Source organism: Crocuta crocuta, unplaced genomic scaffold (genome assembly GCF_008692635.1).
Source record: "Crocuta crocuta isolate KB4526 unplaced genomic scaffold, BGI_CrCroc_1.0 scaffold140, whole genome shotgun sequence".
Lineage (NCBI taxonomy): Eukaryota > Metazoa > Chordata > Mammalia > Carnivora > Hyaenidae > Crocuta > Crocuta crocuta.
Genome location: NW_027527775.1, coordinates 7,351,609 through 7,366,622, shown reverse-complemented (window position 1 = coordinate 7,366,622; position 15,014 = coordinate 7,351,609). Strand labels below are relative to the sequence as shown.

General features: G+C 42.6%; 1 long non-coding RNA gene and 1 pseudogene across 1 annotated transcript; one reads left to right on the top strand and one right to left on the bottom strand.

The window, feature by feature from the left end:
- Nucleotides 1-384: 384 nt before the first annotated feature.
- Nucleotides 385-6,353, bottom strand: LOC144239377 (uncharacterized). The gene is made up of 3 exons (XR_013337401.1): nt 6,202-6,353; nt 3,249-3,331; nt 385-553 (listed from the first exon to the last, which is right to left on the bottom strand). It is a non-coding gene; the product is annotated as an uncharacterized LOC144239377 (long non-coding RNA).
- Nucleotides 6,354-7,316: 963 nt separating this feature from the next.
- Nucleotides 7,317-14,510, top strand: LOC144239213 (V-type proton ATPase subunit E 1 pseudogene; annotated as a pseudogene).
- Nucleotides 14,511-15,014: the final 504 nt, after the last annotated feature.

Genomic DNA, 15,014 nt, shown 5'->3' with positions numbered 1-15,014 from the left:
TCTGAGCTTTGGGAGAAGAAAAAAAATGTAAGTCTCTGCATCACAAAATACGTAGAGAACCGAGGAAAACAAGTCTCGGTGGACCATATTGTTACATAAAAAAAGGAATCCTGAAAGAAGTGGGAGGGAGTTGAGAGGAAGGTAAATTTATAGGCTGTGGAAAGGCTTTCTAAGCAAAACGTCAAGGATGGCAGTTATAGAGAAAGAGCTTGGTAGGCTTAACTATACAGAAGCTTCACATTTTAATGTTAGTAATGCGTCAAAATTTGGACAAAATTTTTCAGCTTTTGTGGCAGAAGAGTAGTTGATATTTCATGTCTATACGGCAAACCAATAGGAACACTTAATATCACAGTGAAAAATGGGCAAGAAAATGCACAGTCATAGAAGAAAATAAACATCTAGTAAGTACTGTTAAAGGTGATCAATTAGGGGCACCTGAGTGGCTCAGTTGTGTGAGCGTCTGACTCTTGATTTTGGCCCAAGGTCATGATCTCTTGGTTGTGGCATCGGTCTCTGCGCTGAGTGTGAAGTGCTCACGTGTTCTCTCTCTCTAAAAAATAAAATAATATAAGAGTTAAAAAGTGATTGGGGCGCCTGGGTGGCTTAGTCGGTTGAGCGTCCGACTTTCGCTTAGGTCATGATCTCGCGGTTCGTGGGTTCGAGCCCCGCGTCGGGCTCTGTGCTGACTGCCAGCTCAGAGCCTGGAGCCTGTTTCAGAGTCTGTGACTCCCTCTCTCTCTGACCCTCCCCTGCTCACACTGTCTCTCTCTCTCTCTCCTAGAAATAAAAAAAAATAATAAAAAAATAAACATTTAAAAAAAAAAGAGTTAAAAAGTGATCAATTAAATGACTCTTTTATTCACATAAATCCAAAACTAAACATGGGGGGCAATTTTCTCTTCTTTAAAAAAAAAAATGTAATGTTTATTTTTGAAGGAGAGTGAGACAGTACACGAGCCGGGGAGGGACAGAGAGAGAGACAGAGGAAGACACAGAATCTGAAGCAGGCTCCAGGCTCTGAGCTGTCAGCGCAGACCATGACACGGGGCTTGAACCCACAAACCATGAGACCATGACCTGAGCCGAAGTCGGATGCTTAACCGACTGAGCCGCCCGGGTGCCTCCAGTTTTCTCTTCTTGAACTGGAAATGTTAAGGGGGGAAAATGCTATCCAATCTTGGGTAGAGTTGGGGGAAAAGTCATTACCGGAGGGAAGGTAAATAGTAAATTTATTGTAGAGGTGATGTTGCAGTTTGCCTTAGATATGTGTTGTCTCAATGATTTATCAATTAACATTCTAGGTATTTGCCCCAAGGAAATAAACTGAGGATGTGGAAAGATTTAGCTATAAGGATGTCCACTGTACTGCCCTTTATAATAAACACATAATAAAATCGAATTGCAATATGAAACCAATTAGGTTAAAAATATATATGTGTGTATTGGAAAATGGTAGAAGGAGATACACTAAAATGTTAGCTGTTCTTGAAGTGGTGTGATTTACTATTGCTTTTATTTTCTTTGAGATTTTATAAATTTTCAAAACTTCCTTTCTGTAGAATTTTTTATTCTATTTTATTTTTTAAATTTTAAAAAAGTTTATTTATTTTGAAAGGGATAGAGGACGAGCCAAAAAGAGGCAGAGAGAGGGAGAGAGAGGATCCCAAGCAGGCTCCGCACTGCCAGCACAGAGCCCAACAGGAGGCTAGAACCCACGAACCATGAAGTCTTGACCTGAGCAGAAACCAAGAGTCTGATACTCAACCAACTGAGCCACCCAGATGCCCCAACCCAATTTGAAAAACTCAAACTTTTGCAAGTGTACAGTGTTGTTTCTCCATTTTTCTGATGTTAAAAGTCAAGTTACATATTCTTCTGACACAAATATCTCTTCCATAAGTGTGAATGTACCATCTTTTAAAATGGCCACAACTAGGCCTATGCTTATGTGAAAAATAAAGCTGAATTCTATTGTCATGTAATGTTGAGGTGCTCCCAGAAATGCACGCACAAGAAATGATATGCACTTATTTCAGGAAGAAAATTGGGTGCTATTTTTCTATATTTCCAAGTATTTTTCAAGTTTAAGCATGATATAGAAGCACTCTTTACATAATGACAAACAGCAAGGGCAAAATTCAACACTTAAATCAGTCATGAGCCTCAGAATTTACATCTGATCTTCACTTTGAACTTGCAGGACATGTTTGGTAACTATAGTGTAGACAGGTAAGCAGAATGACCATCTATTCCATTTTCTTATTTTTACATTATTTCTTCCTTTGTAAGGTTATTTTTAATAATATCATGTCCATAATTGTAGTAAATGCTGTATACTTGTAAATATTAAGAAACATATTCTCTTTATTTCTTCCTGGACCTCTGAAGACACTTTCTTATGGTTGCTAAGCAAAGAGTACAACTCTGTGAATGACCCAATGTTGTGTTTACCACATTATGTTATGTCTGAATACGTGTGGGAAATGCCTTAAACCTAGTAACAGGCAAAACTTATATATTGCTAGTCCCTAAACTTCAATTAGGCAGTTTGAATTAGGTTAAAGGGGAAGTTTTAGCCTAAAGATATCAAAACTATAGTGCCTTTAAAAGGAACTATTGCCCCATCACACAGGATTTAATTTACTGGAACAAAGTAAAAGTTAATAAATTTGGCAAGCTCTCTTGTCTAAACAGAGGCACATTTCTGTTCTCTGCCGCTCCTTGCTGAAAGGAGAGAACAGCAATGAGGAGGAAAGTTCTTTGTCCTGTCTTGCTCCTTTTCACAGTTATGTTTCACATCAACAGACGGAGCTGGGGTGAATTTCACTGAAGCGACTTGAATGTGAGGAACACAGGGGCTATGTATCACTGACATCTGGACAGTGAATTCACACGCACACGCAGAAAGGTGTATTGCTTCTGGTTTGTGTGGGATTTGGCTAGTCCAGGGGCTAGAAGATGAATGTCCTAACATGGAGCAATTTCGGAGCATGAGCTTCTGAGAAAGGCCATTTTCTCAACAGGCTCACTCCTCCACCTCCATGTTGTAGAAGCCATTCAAAACAGAACCTGTTAAACTCGTAAAACTTGTCAGTTGTTTGTGAAGTTCGATGCCATCAGTCAGGCATTTTACCAGCTTTTCGGTTCACCTGGATCAATAACTACACATAATGTTAACAATGGAGCAGGCGCAATTCAGCTCCCGCCCCGGACAAAACCCAAGTTGGGAAATGGACAAGCCTTACCATGGTGGGTCCAAAGACACACTTGCTGCGCTGGAAGGACCATGACAAGGTGGGCTCTGAACTTCTTATTTTCCTGATGTGAACTGAGAGGTGTGGAGAGGAGAAGCGACTTTCAGACCCGTAGAGCGAAGGTATTTGGCACCAGCTTTGACACAGAATGGACGTGAGTGTTAAGTCTGGTCTGCCGCACCTTGTTTGCCTCTGGGAACGTTCGGCTCTCAGAATCTTAACTTTTTTCTCCAAGTATAAAATGGAGCAAATTAGTTTCTACTCAACCAGATTGTTAAAAAGATGAGTGAGTTAACTAACCTTTATAAAATAGGTAACATATAGTAGGCAGCTTAAAAGAGTATTTTTTATTAACATCGACGAAGGTACATTAATTGATATCTGAGCGATCTTGGAGTTTGAGCCCCAATATGCTCCTTACCTAGTGTTTCCAAAATATAATAAAGAAGGGAAGCTGCAGGGCTCCAGAGCATAGCAGAGAGGAAGTGCTGTGTTCATAGTGATGACGTGGTAGTGGCTTGAAACAAAAGGTAGTTTTCAGGTATATCGAGATCTCTGCAGCCACGGAATATAAAGTAAAGAGCCAACATGTGATGTGATGCGGTGGCACTGAAACAAGAGTGTCTAGCGGCGCCTGGGTGGCTCAGTCAGTTGAGTGTCTGACTTCAGCTCAGGTCATGATCTTGCAGCTCGTGAGTTCGGGCCCCTCCTCAGGTTCTGTGCTGATAGCTCAGAGCCTGGAGCCTGCTTCAGATCCTATGTCTCCCTCTCTCTCTGCCCTTCTCCCTGCTCAAGCTCTCTCTAAAATGAATACATGTTTAAAATATTTTTTAAATAATAAAAATATTTTTTCCTTGGTCACTGAAAATGTAGAACATTTATAAAGTAGAATGTTGCTATATACGTGTAAATTCTAAATCAGAATAATACTTTGTTGAGGCGATACCAGATAGAGTCTATATAATGAGGAAGACAGTGACTCAAAAGGAAATGAGCCCATCAGAATTGGGATCTTTCTGCATGATCCCTAGAAGGTCAGCCAGTTGATGCTCTATGCCATTATCAACCCCCAGCCACATGTTTTTTTGCGCTTTTGATTTAAATGTATTTAAAATTTCTGGGACATTTGATTTTATTAGAGTGCAATTATGAACAATACTCATCATGACATCACTTGGCTGCCGGCTCTGCTGTAAATAACAGACTTAATTAATTGGGAAATGCACTCCTGCTTTTGCTGGGGGAATGCCTGCCGATCGCTGCGGGAGGAGGCTGACTGGGGCTTAGTCAGCTGGAAGGCTCCCAAGGAGGTAATGACTTAGGACTCAGTCCTGGCTGTGCCACTTGTGGGTCACAGCACCTGTAAAACGTTGCTTATTGTGGAAGCAATAAAACTCCCCTCCTGGAGGCAAGAGTTCTTATCTATAAATGGTTAGGAGAAGAGGAAGTTGCTGAAGAAAGACCTATAAAGTATAAAGTATTTGAATTCTGAACTGCTTGATAAGGGAGGCAAAAGTAAGGGAGGACATTGGTAAGAAATGACATCCTGTGGACAGATTTGGCTACTCTGAAATCCACTTGTAGACTTTAGAGAATTTGACCACGTGTTTTACATTTACATGTAATTAAACTGAATTAACATATAGCATGATTTCTATCTTAAAGACTGAAAGTACTGAATCAGTGGGCCTTCGCTGCATAGAGTGTATCAAACATCCGTGGCTTACAACAACAGTAACATTATTATTATTATTTCTTTTCATTCTGTGGCTTGGCTGGGTAGTACTTCTGTGGGGTGCCCTGTGGGGTGCCCACACAGCCTGGCCTCTCCTTAGGGTCTCTCGGCATCTGGGAGGCTGCCCGGGGCACTCCACGTGTGGTTCTGGGGTTCTAGCAGCAAGAGGGAGTGGCCTAATGCACTAGTGTTCTGCAAGTCTCTGCTCGCTTTTGTCAAGTCACACGGTCAAGGCCAGAGTGAGTGTGGGAAGGGATTGTCCAGGGCATGGATAGAGAGATGAGAACAAACTGGGGCCTTTGCTGCAACCATCTCTTGCAGGTATGTCCAGTTATCTTTGAATAAGACTATCAAAATATTTAGAAATATTTATAACCAAAGAGTAGACTTCATCTAGATTGGTGTGGTACAACAGAGGTATCGTAACTATGTATGTACACGGGTATTTATACACACAGCAGTAATTTAAAATGCTCTAGGGCCGCCTGGGTGGCTTAGTCGGTTAAGCGTCCGACTTTTGCTTAGGTCATGATCTCGCAGTTCGTGGGTTTGAGCCGCGCGTCAGGCTCTGTGCTGACTGCCAGCTCAGAGCCTGGAGCCTGTTTCAGAGTCTGTGTCTCCCTCTCTCTGACCCTCCCCTGCTCACACTGTCTCTCTCTCTCCTAGAAATAAATAAAACATTCAAAAAAAAATTTTAAATGCTCTAGTAGCCACATTAAAAAGAAGTAGACAGGAGCGCCTGGGTGGCTCCGTTAGTGAAGTGTTGGACTTTGGCTCAGGTCATGGTCTCCCAGTCTGTGAGTTTGAGCCCCACATCAGGCTCCAGAGCCTGAAGCCTTCTCTGGATTTTGTTTTTGCCTCTCTCTCTGTAGCCTTCCTGCTTTCGCACTCTGTCTCTCTGTCTCTCTGTCAAAAATAAATACATATTTAAAACTTTAAAGAAAGTAAACAAACAAGTAAAATCAACNCTCTCTGTTGCTTTCCTGCTTTCGCACTCTGTCTCTCTGTCAAAAATAAATACATATTTAAAACTTTAAAGAAAGTAAACAGAAACAAGTAAAATCAATCTTAATACCTCTTTTTAACCAAGTACATTCAAAATAGTATCATTTCAACATGTACTCAATGTAAAAATTATTAACGGGAGATTTTACATTTGTGTGTGCGCGCGCGCTAAACCTTCATAATCTAATGCATGTTTTCACTTACAGCACAGCTCCGCTCAGGACGCCCCATTCCAAGCACTCATCGCTTTGTGTGCTCGTCACCACTGTGCCTTTGGGCAGCACAGAAGTAGATGTTAACAGATGAGGAAGAGGGAGAAGTGGGGCTGGAAGGGCTGAGATTAACGGACAGTCGGCCCTCCCAAGCGCGCGCACGCGCACGCGCGCACACCGGGGGCAGCAGAGGGCGGGGCACGGAGACAGGAGCCTGGTGTAAGAAAGGCAATGAATGCTATGCAGCAGGAAATCTACTGATACAATCCACTCTATTAATGAATCAAAAGAGAACAAATAATCCTACTAGAAGATTCCTTTTTGTTACCACCAACATGTATTACTAACTGCACAGCGAACACTCTTAGTGAAATAAAAGAGATTTCCCTCAGTAGTAAAGAATATCTGCTTAAATCAGGAGTGAACATAAGTGGTGACATGGCAGAAGCATTCCCAATAAGCTCAGATCTCGTTTTCAACATTGACCTGGAAGAGCTAAGCAATGAAATTAGGTTAAGAACCTAAATCGGAGCGCAGATGTGTTCTCAGAGGAAGAGAAGAGAAGATAAGAGGAAAAAAAAAAAAAGAAGAAGAAGAAAGAAAAAGAAGTTAAAAGAAAAATGGTCCCATTCTCTGTTCACAGTAGTGGCAACAAGAAAATTAACTTAATAGGATCTCTGTGATGTTGCAGTGGATTAAAAATGACAGACGGGGTGCCTGGTTGACAGAATTTAGGGAGTATGTGACTCTCGATCTCAGGGTTGTAAATTCAAGCCCACTCTGGGTATAGAGATTAAAAATAAATCTTTTTTTAAAATGTTTATTTATTTTTGAGTGAGAGAGAGAGAGAGAGAGCATGAGCAGCAAGGGGTAGAGTGAGAGGGAGACACAGAATCCCAAGCAGACACAGGGCTTGAACCCACAGACTGTGAGATCATGACCTGAGCCTAAGTCCCACGCTTAACCGACTGAGTCACCCAAGTGCCCCTAAAAATAAAATGTTTAAAAATAAATGAGTACAAAATTTTTGCCACTTTGTCCACAAGAGGTAGAGTCTAAGCTCTCTTTCATGTTGACTAGACTTGGTCATATGACTTGCCTTGGCCCATGGGACACCAGCATGGAGGACGTAAGAGAGACTTGATGAGTGCTTGTTCAGTGGAGCTTGTCCAAGTAAGTACAGCGGATGGCGGCTGAGAGGAGACCTGGGAGAGAGCCGAGGCACCTAGCTAGCACCAAGGCCGCTGAAATGTGAGTGGGCCCTTCTTGGCCTTTCCATCCGGGCCAGTTGAATGCAGTTGCATGAGTGAGCTCAGCCAAGACTGCTAATCAAACTGTAGACAAAGAATCGATAGTCAATCATTCATTCTTGGAGCGGTTTCTTACGTGGCAATAATTCACTGATGTCCAAGAACACATCCCTGGAATCCTAGAATTGTAGTTATTTTAGAAATGATTTCATTGTATTTCCTTATGACAAAGGGGTACTGGAAGCTAAGATTAGGGAGGTCAGTGAGGGGTGACAGCAGCAGGGCTGTGTCCAGAAATTGTTTCCATTAATGCGTTACTGTATTCATTCTTTCACTGCACATTCATGAGTGCTTGCTGAGCCTAGTGCTCGTGATGGAAAGACACACTGGCTCCATTTAGAGAAAGAGATAAAATTATGAGTAAACAGTTATGACACAGAGACAGAAATACTGCATGGAGTGCCACTTCTGGGGATATGCGGTGAGCACGGAAGGGTCACAGACATGCGTTTGCTCTGGGTCGTAAAGGGTTAGTAAGACCTTGTGTGAGCCAGAGAAGGTTGGGGAAGGACATTCCAGGCAGAGACAGAGGGAACAAAGGCCCAGAAACAGCTTCCGGCAAGCCTGTTCTAGGAAGAGGGGTGCGCTCGCCAGCCCGCTCTTAGGACTTGATTTGGTTCACCTTTTGCTTGCTGCGGATCTTGTTCTTCCAATCCATTTTGGATTGACTTCCCCCAAAGAATCCTAATTGCAGCTAAGTCTTCACCCTCCTTTAGGCAGAAAGCTCCAGCTAGGGCCTGCAGAGTTAAAAGGACAACTCTTGTAATATTTTGGTAAGGGGTTCAGGAGTTATACTTGGTCTCCTTTCTGCTGTTGTCTCTGCGATATGACATCACTTTCACTGCTGATTAATTTTATCCTAATGGACAGGTGAACATAATTCTCAACATGACTTTTGGAGATAATCTGCCCTTGGGAAATGAGCAGATTGATTTCCTTCCGGGCAGAAGATGGGAGAAGAGAACCTTATAAATTCCCCCCATCTGCTTCAGTATACTCCCCTTTGTCATCAAAGCATGCCCTTGAACCTCCTTGCAGTGTATCTGAATCTCATTTTTTGGAATGTGGCCCAGGGTCAAGTGGTTCTCATTGTCTAGATATGTAACTAAGGAAATGTGTTTCCTGGGAGTTTTAAAATTCCAATCTATAGTCTACTTATTCTGTTTATTCTTGCGGATACAAGACAAAATGTATCAAACATTGTTTTTATTTTTACTTACCCACATCCTCATTCAGAAGTTGAACTGTTGACAGTATCAAGGAAATCAGGTTCTTTTCTGAGTGCCTGACAAATTACTAGTTCCTGATGAATACGGAAATAAATGGCTCTCTTTTTTTTTTTAAGGCTACATTGTACCATTCCAATGCTTAAAGTCATATTGGACAGAATGTCATGTCAAGCCACTTGAAAATAAAGAAGGACCTGACATCATCTTGTCTCATTTTGTGAGCTCAACGTATGTACCCACTGTTCCACATATTTTATGCTTCTCATTTCAGTGACTCTTTCCTTATTCATTCAATTTGCTTCCATACTTGTCACTTTAAAATGATGTTCTCTTGCTTCTTGGGTTTTCTTGAGTGGCATAATCCACCCCAGGCCACCACCATCCTGAGACACACACATTCATTCTGTCTGGTACTGCATGGGGTCTTACTTATCACGCAGGGTGGGAAACCCCCTTCCTAGATGGGAGGGGACAGGTGATGGCCTGAGGGAAGCCAGTGAGAGGACACACAGTGAACTGGTCCTTGAAAGAGGAGGCTTCAGGCAGATGGAGGGTAGAAAGGGTGCCAGGCAGAGGAACCGGTAGGTGCAAAACCACGGAGTGGTTCTTGAGAATCAGCAAATGTGTGTTTGTATAAATGTGTGCGTGTGTGATCTCAGGACCACCAGCAGCAGCATGGCTGGGTGAATGGTGAAGGCCATGTCCCAGAGTTAGGATGGGGGCTCGACTCCTGGGTGTTGGTGAAGGAAGATGGCCAGGGATTATAGATACCAGCGTGGATGAATTTGCCTTTGGAGACTTTGGAAGTTAAAAAAAAAAAAAAAAGATTCTATATGCTCAAATCATTTATCATCAGGAGATGCAAACCAAACTACTGTGAGATATCACCTCATACCTGTCATAATGGCTAAAATAAAAAAAAATACAGGGGCACCTGGCGGGCTCTCTTGGTTAAGCAACCGACTTCAGCTCAGGTCATGATCTTGAGGTTCATGGGTTCAAGCCCCATTTGGGCTCTGTGCTGACAGCTCAGAGCCTGGAGCCTGCTTAGGATTTTGTGTCTCCCTCTCTCTCTGCCCTTTCACTGCTTGTGCTCTGTCTCTGTCTTTGTCTCTCAAAAATAAATAAAAATTTAAAAAATAATAAAATAAACAAAAAAATCAAGTGTTGGTGAAGATGTGGGGAAAAAGGAAGCCTCTTGCACTGTTGGTGGGAATGCAAACTGGTGCTGCCACTGTGGTGAACAGTATGGAGGGTCCTCAAAATGTTAGAAAATAGAGCTACCCAATAATCCAGTAATTGCACTGCTGGGTATTGACCAAACAATACAAAAACACTAATTCAAAGGATTACATGCACCTCTACATTTATAGCAACATTATTTACAATAGCCAAATTGTAGAAGCAGCCCAAGTGTCCACTGAGAAATGAATGGATAAAGAAGAGGTGGTGCGGAGTGCCTGAGTGGCTCAGNTAAAAAAAAAAAAGACGAGGTGGTGTATATATACAAGGGAATACTATTCAACCATAAAAAAGAATGAAATCTTGCCACTTGCAACAACGTGGATGGACCCAGAGAGTACAATGCTGCGTAAAATAATCAGTCAGAGAAAGACAAATACCATATGATTTCACTCTTATGTGGAATTTAAGAAACAAAACAAAGAAAGAAAAAAGAGACAAACCAAAGAACAGACTGTTAACAAGAGAACAAAGTGATGGTTACCAGAGAGAAGGTGGGTGGGGGGATGTGAAATAGGTGATGGAGATGAGGAGTACACTTATCAGATGAGCACACTGAGAAGTGCAGAGCATTCTTGGAGCCTGCGTTATACACCTGAAACTAATATAACACTGTATGTTAACTATATTGGACCTAAAATTAAAAAAATTAAAATGAATTAAAATGAATGACAAAAAAGTCATCCATAGATGACTCAGAGATCTGACACGGATCAGAGTGAGATGTGAGGCCTTCTGTTCAAGCCAGCTCCATCTCTCCATAGGTCTGCCAGCATTTTCAGACTTTTTTCACCTATTTGGGTAACCTCGCTGTCTGCTTCTAATCTCCTAGATTCTTAGTGTTGCTTTCTGTATACAATAAAAATTACACCTTTTTTTGAGACTAAAATTGTACTGTTCTAAAATTTAAGGGGAAATGGGATAAAATATAAGGTCAATCCACTTGCACATAAAAGTAACTGACATAACAGTACTTTTTGTTTTGAAAAGTACAGAGCTCTCAGTTTTCCTGTCTCCCATGCTCTGTTTTTACCTTTATACCCATAGCTTGTATGTATGCACTTCTTTTCCCTCTCTCAATGCTCTTTTCCCGTATGGGACACTTTTCCCATCTGCACTCTGCAGGTTTGGTCTACTACCACCTCTGAGAGGCAGTGGGACAGAAAAACTTGACTCTTCCCTTCTCTAAATGTCTTCGTAAAGCATGTGGAAGCTCAGATTGGTAGCGTTTTCATCCCCATTCATGAATTCTTGAAACAAACAGATACATGAAAACTTTATTATTCAGGAAGTGGAATTGCAGATTATAGGTACAGTTAAAGAGTTTGGTGAATTTTGGCAACTATTCTGCCTCTTGTAGAATTGAGATTATATACTTTTCGTGAAGAAAGAACATGGCTCCCATTTTCTGAGTGCCTATCATGTGCCAGCATGGTGCAAAATCCTTAGCTCACACGAACTCCTTTTATGCTTTTGTAACAGGACGTTAAATGTGACGTTTCCTGTAGTCTCCATGTATTTGGCAGAGGCTTCAAAGCTTGGGAACAAGAGATGTCAGACATTTCTGTAGAACCTGTTCTGCCGCCATCACCTATCACCCATCTGCAGGCCACACAGCACAAAGTGAAAAAATCCACTGAGAAAAATCATGACTTGAGTTTGTCATTCAGCATTTTTACGCTATAAATAGCCATGTTCTTTTTTTTCTTCTTTTAATGTTTTTATTTATTTTTTTATTTTAAATAGTTTATTGTCAAGTTGGTTTCCATATAACACCCAGTGTTCATCCCCACAAGTGCCCTCCTCCATGCCCATCTTCCCCCTTCTCCTCCCCCCACCCCATCTGCCCTCAGCTTGTTCTCGGCATTCAAGAAGTCTAGAGAGCCATGTTCTAAAAGACAGCTTTATAAGCGCATCAGACCTGATCGGTTGTGTGGTTCGGTTTGGCTNGCCCGACGCGGGGCTCAAACCCACGAACCACGAGATCATGACCTAAGCGAAAGTCGGACGCTTAGAACCAAAGCCCCTTCAGACTCTACATGAGTCCTTTTTGGATCCCAGAGTTTTGAACAAAGGCTCAGAAGACTCCTACAACTGCAAAAGGCCATTTTCCCATCTGAACTGGTAAATAGGCCCAGTGAAGAAAAGTGGAAAAGCAGTATATTTTTAACATTTCCCTAGAATAAGAAATACAAGGATAGCATGAAGCTAGTTTATGAAAAACCCCCACCTCCAGCTTTTTCTTAAAATTATTTTTACGGTTTATTCATTTTTCAGAGACAGAGAGAGACACAGCGTGAGCGGGGGAGGGGCCGAGAGAGAGGGAGACACAGAATCTGAAACAGGCGCCAGGTTCTGAGCTGTCAGCACAGAGTCTGACACGGGGCTCAAACTCATGAACCTCGAGATCATGACCTGAGCTGAAGTTGGATGTTTAACCAACTGAGCCACCCAGGCACCAGCCTCCCCACCCCGCCCAAGATTTTATTTCTTGTATCGCTCTTGTATAATCTTGGCATTTGGAGTTGTTAATTTTCAGTTAACACTTATGTAAGTTTCCTACGGCTGCTGTAACAAAGCAACACACACTGCGTGGTTTACAACAACAGAAATTCATTCTCACAGTTCTGGAGGCCAGAAGTCTGCAGTCAACGGGTTGGCAGGGCTGTGCCTGCTCTGAAGCAGAAGGAAGGATCTCTTATATCTTTCTGCTTCTGGTGGCCCCAGGCATTCCTTGGCTTCTGACAGCATGACTCCAATCTCTACATCCATCATCACGTGGCTTTCTCCCTGTGTGTCTGGGTGCAAATTCCCCACCTTTTATAAAGACACCAGGCATACTGCATTAAGCGCCGATCTTACTCCAGTATGACTTCATCTTAGCATCTTTAATTACATCTGCAAGGACCCTATTTTTAAATAAGATCACATTTTGAGATACTGGGGTTTAAGGCTTCAACATATCTTTTTTTTGGGTGGGGGGAAGGGGACACAATTCAACCCACAGCAGTACTCAATTACGTTTCCAACCCACAGGGAAGCAGAATCCCCAAATAGGGCATGCTTGCGAAGAAATCTAAGGTTGCTTCTGGTGCCTGCCTTCCTCTGGGAACCTGTTCCATGTGCTCCACCGCTGGGCGTCAGATCCCCCACCAGGACACAAGGGACTCCATCCATTGCTGGCCCTGAATTATGTTGGTGATCCCTCCTAGAATCTTTACTTCATAAACAACAATCATGTGACTTGAGCTGGACGAAAAGCATTTCAGGATAGGGCAGAGGCACAGAAAGGAGCAGGGGGTTGAGAGGAGGGTGAGGAAGTCCCCAGGATGCCAGAGCACCATGGGAATGCATCAGAAACGCAACACCCACTGCCCGGCTCTCTGTACGCTGTTTTGTCCGGTGCTGGCAAAATGCATGCAAGTTGAAATCGGTCTTCAAATGCAAGTTGTGGAAAGAGGCTTTGTGGAACGCCTTTCCTGGCGTTCATACCCTATCTCTGCAGAGTATGACTGAGACGCATACTAGCGGGCTGTATGTAGCAATCAGGGCTGTGCACTGACCAGAGGCCAGCAGCACAGAGGGACCCCATTTGGCAGCCACTGTCAGGTGGAATTCAGCACTGACAGTTTGCGGCATTTTCCAAAGAAGGACAGACTAAGTTCGTTATCTAAAATTAAAACAATTTAGCCCTTCCTTCTGCTGCCCCCTTCTAACCTCTGTCCAGCCAGTGGCCATCAGCAATGCCAACACGCAGATGCAGGTTAAGCGTGTGATGGCTTTTATAGAACAAGAAGCCAATGAGAAAGCAGAAGAAATCGATGCAAAGGCAGAGGAAGAGCTCAACATTGAGAAAGGTCATCTTGTGCAAACCCAAAGGCTGAAGATGATGGACTCCTATGAGAAGAAAGAAAAGCGGACTGAGCAGCAGGAGAAAACGCAGATATCTAATTTGATGAATCAAGCAAGGCTCGAAGTCCTCAGAGTGAGAAGTGACCTTATTACAGACCTGCTAAGTGAAGCAAAACAGAGACTCGGCAAAGTGGTAAATGATACAACCAGGTACCCGGTGATCCTGGATGGCCTGGTTCCCCCCGGGTCTGTACCAATGGTTGGAGCCCCCAGTGATCATTTGTTGTAGGAAGCAGGATTTCCCTCTGGAAAAGGCCGCAGCTCAGTAAGCGATTCCTATGTACAAAATCACCACCAAAAGAAGATGTTGATGTGCCTACCTGTCTGAGGAAGTAGGTGCTCGAGTTGCGATCTATAATGGGGATCGTAAAATAAAAGTTTCCAGTCTCCTAGAAAGCCGGCTGGATCTCATAGGCCAGCAGATGATGCCAGAAGGACCCAGTGCTTCATTTGGCGCAAATGCCAACAGGAAGTTTTTGGGCTCAGCCTTTGGGAGAGGTGGAGTTGATTCACTGCTCTCCGGGAAGGATGTGGATTTCCCTCTGTGTGGCTTCCTCTTCGCTGTTCTAATAGTCTGTATTCGTCAGTGCATATCCTTCTGTAGCTAATGCCCGTGGCCTGTTAAGAGCGAGAGAAAGTTTCACTTAATATAAGCAGGAAACCTCCTTTTGGATGAGCTAAACGTAGCACAGCTTTCATTTGCTCCTGTAGCATGAAGGGGAGGGTACCAGATGGTGGTTACGGGAGTTTTACCAAGGCTTCCGCTCTTTCTCTGGTTTCAGTTCTCCAGTCAAGAGGGAGACAGGTATGATGTTGTCTGATAGTAAGTCTCTGCTTAAAATGCAGGGGGGGGATGGTGGTGGTGGGAGGCTTCGCTGTTAACCTGTCTGGGCCTCGAAGTGTTCCTCATCTGTGTCATTTAAAATCTAAGCCATGAATATGTTTTATTTATTTAAAAAAAAGGTTTACATGGAAAAAAGTAAAATTAAAATCATTTAATAAAAATTTATGCTTTATTATTAAAAATTATGTTTTATTTACATGGAAAAAGGTAAAATTAAAACCATTTAATATAAATACAGTTTTATATATATAGTTTGTATATTCTGTTA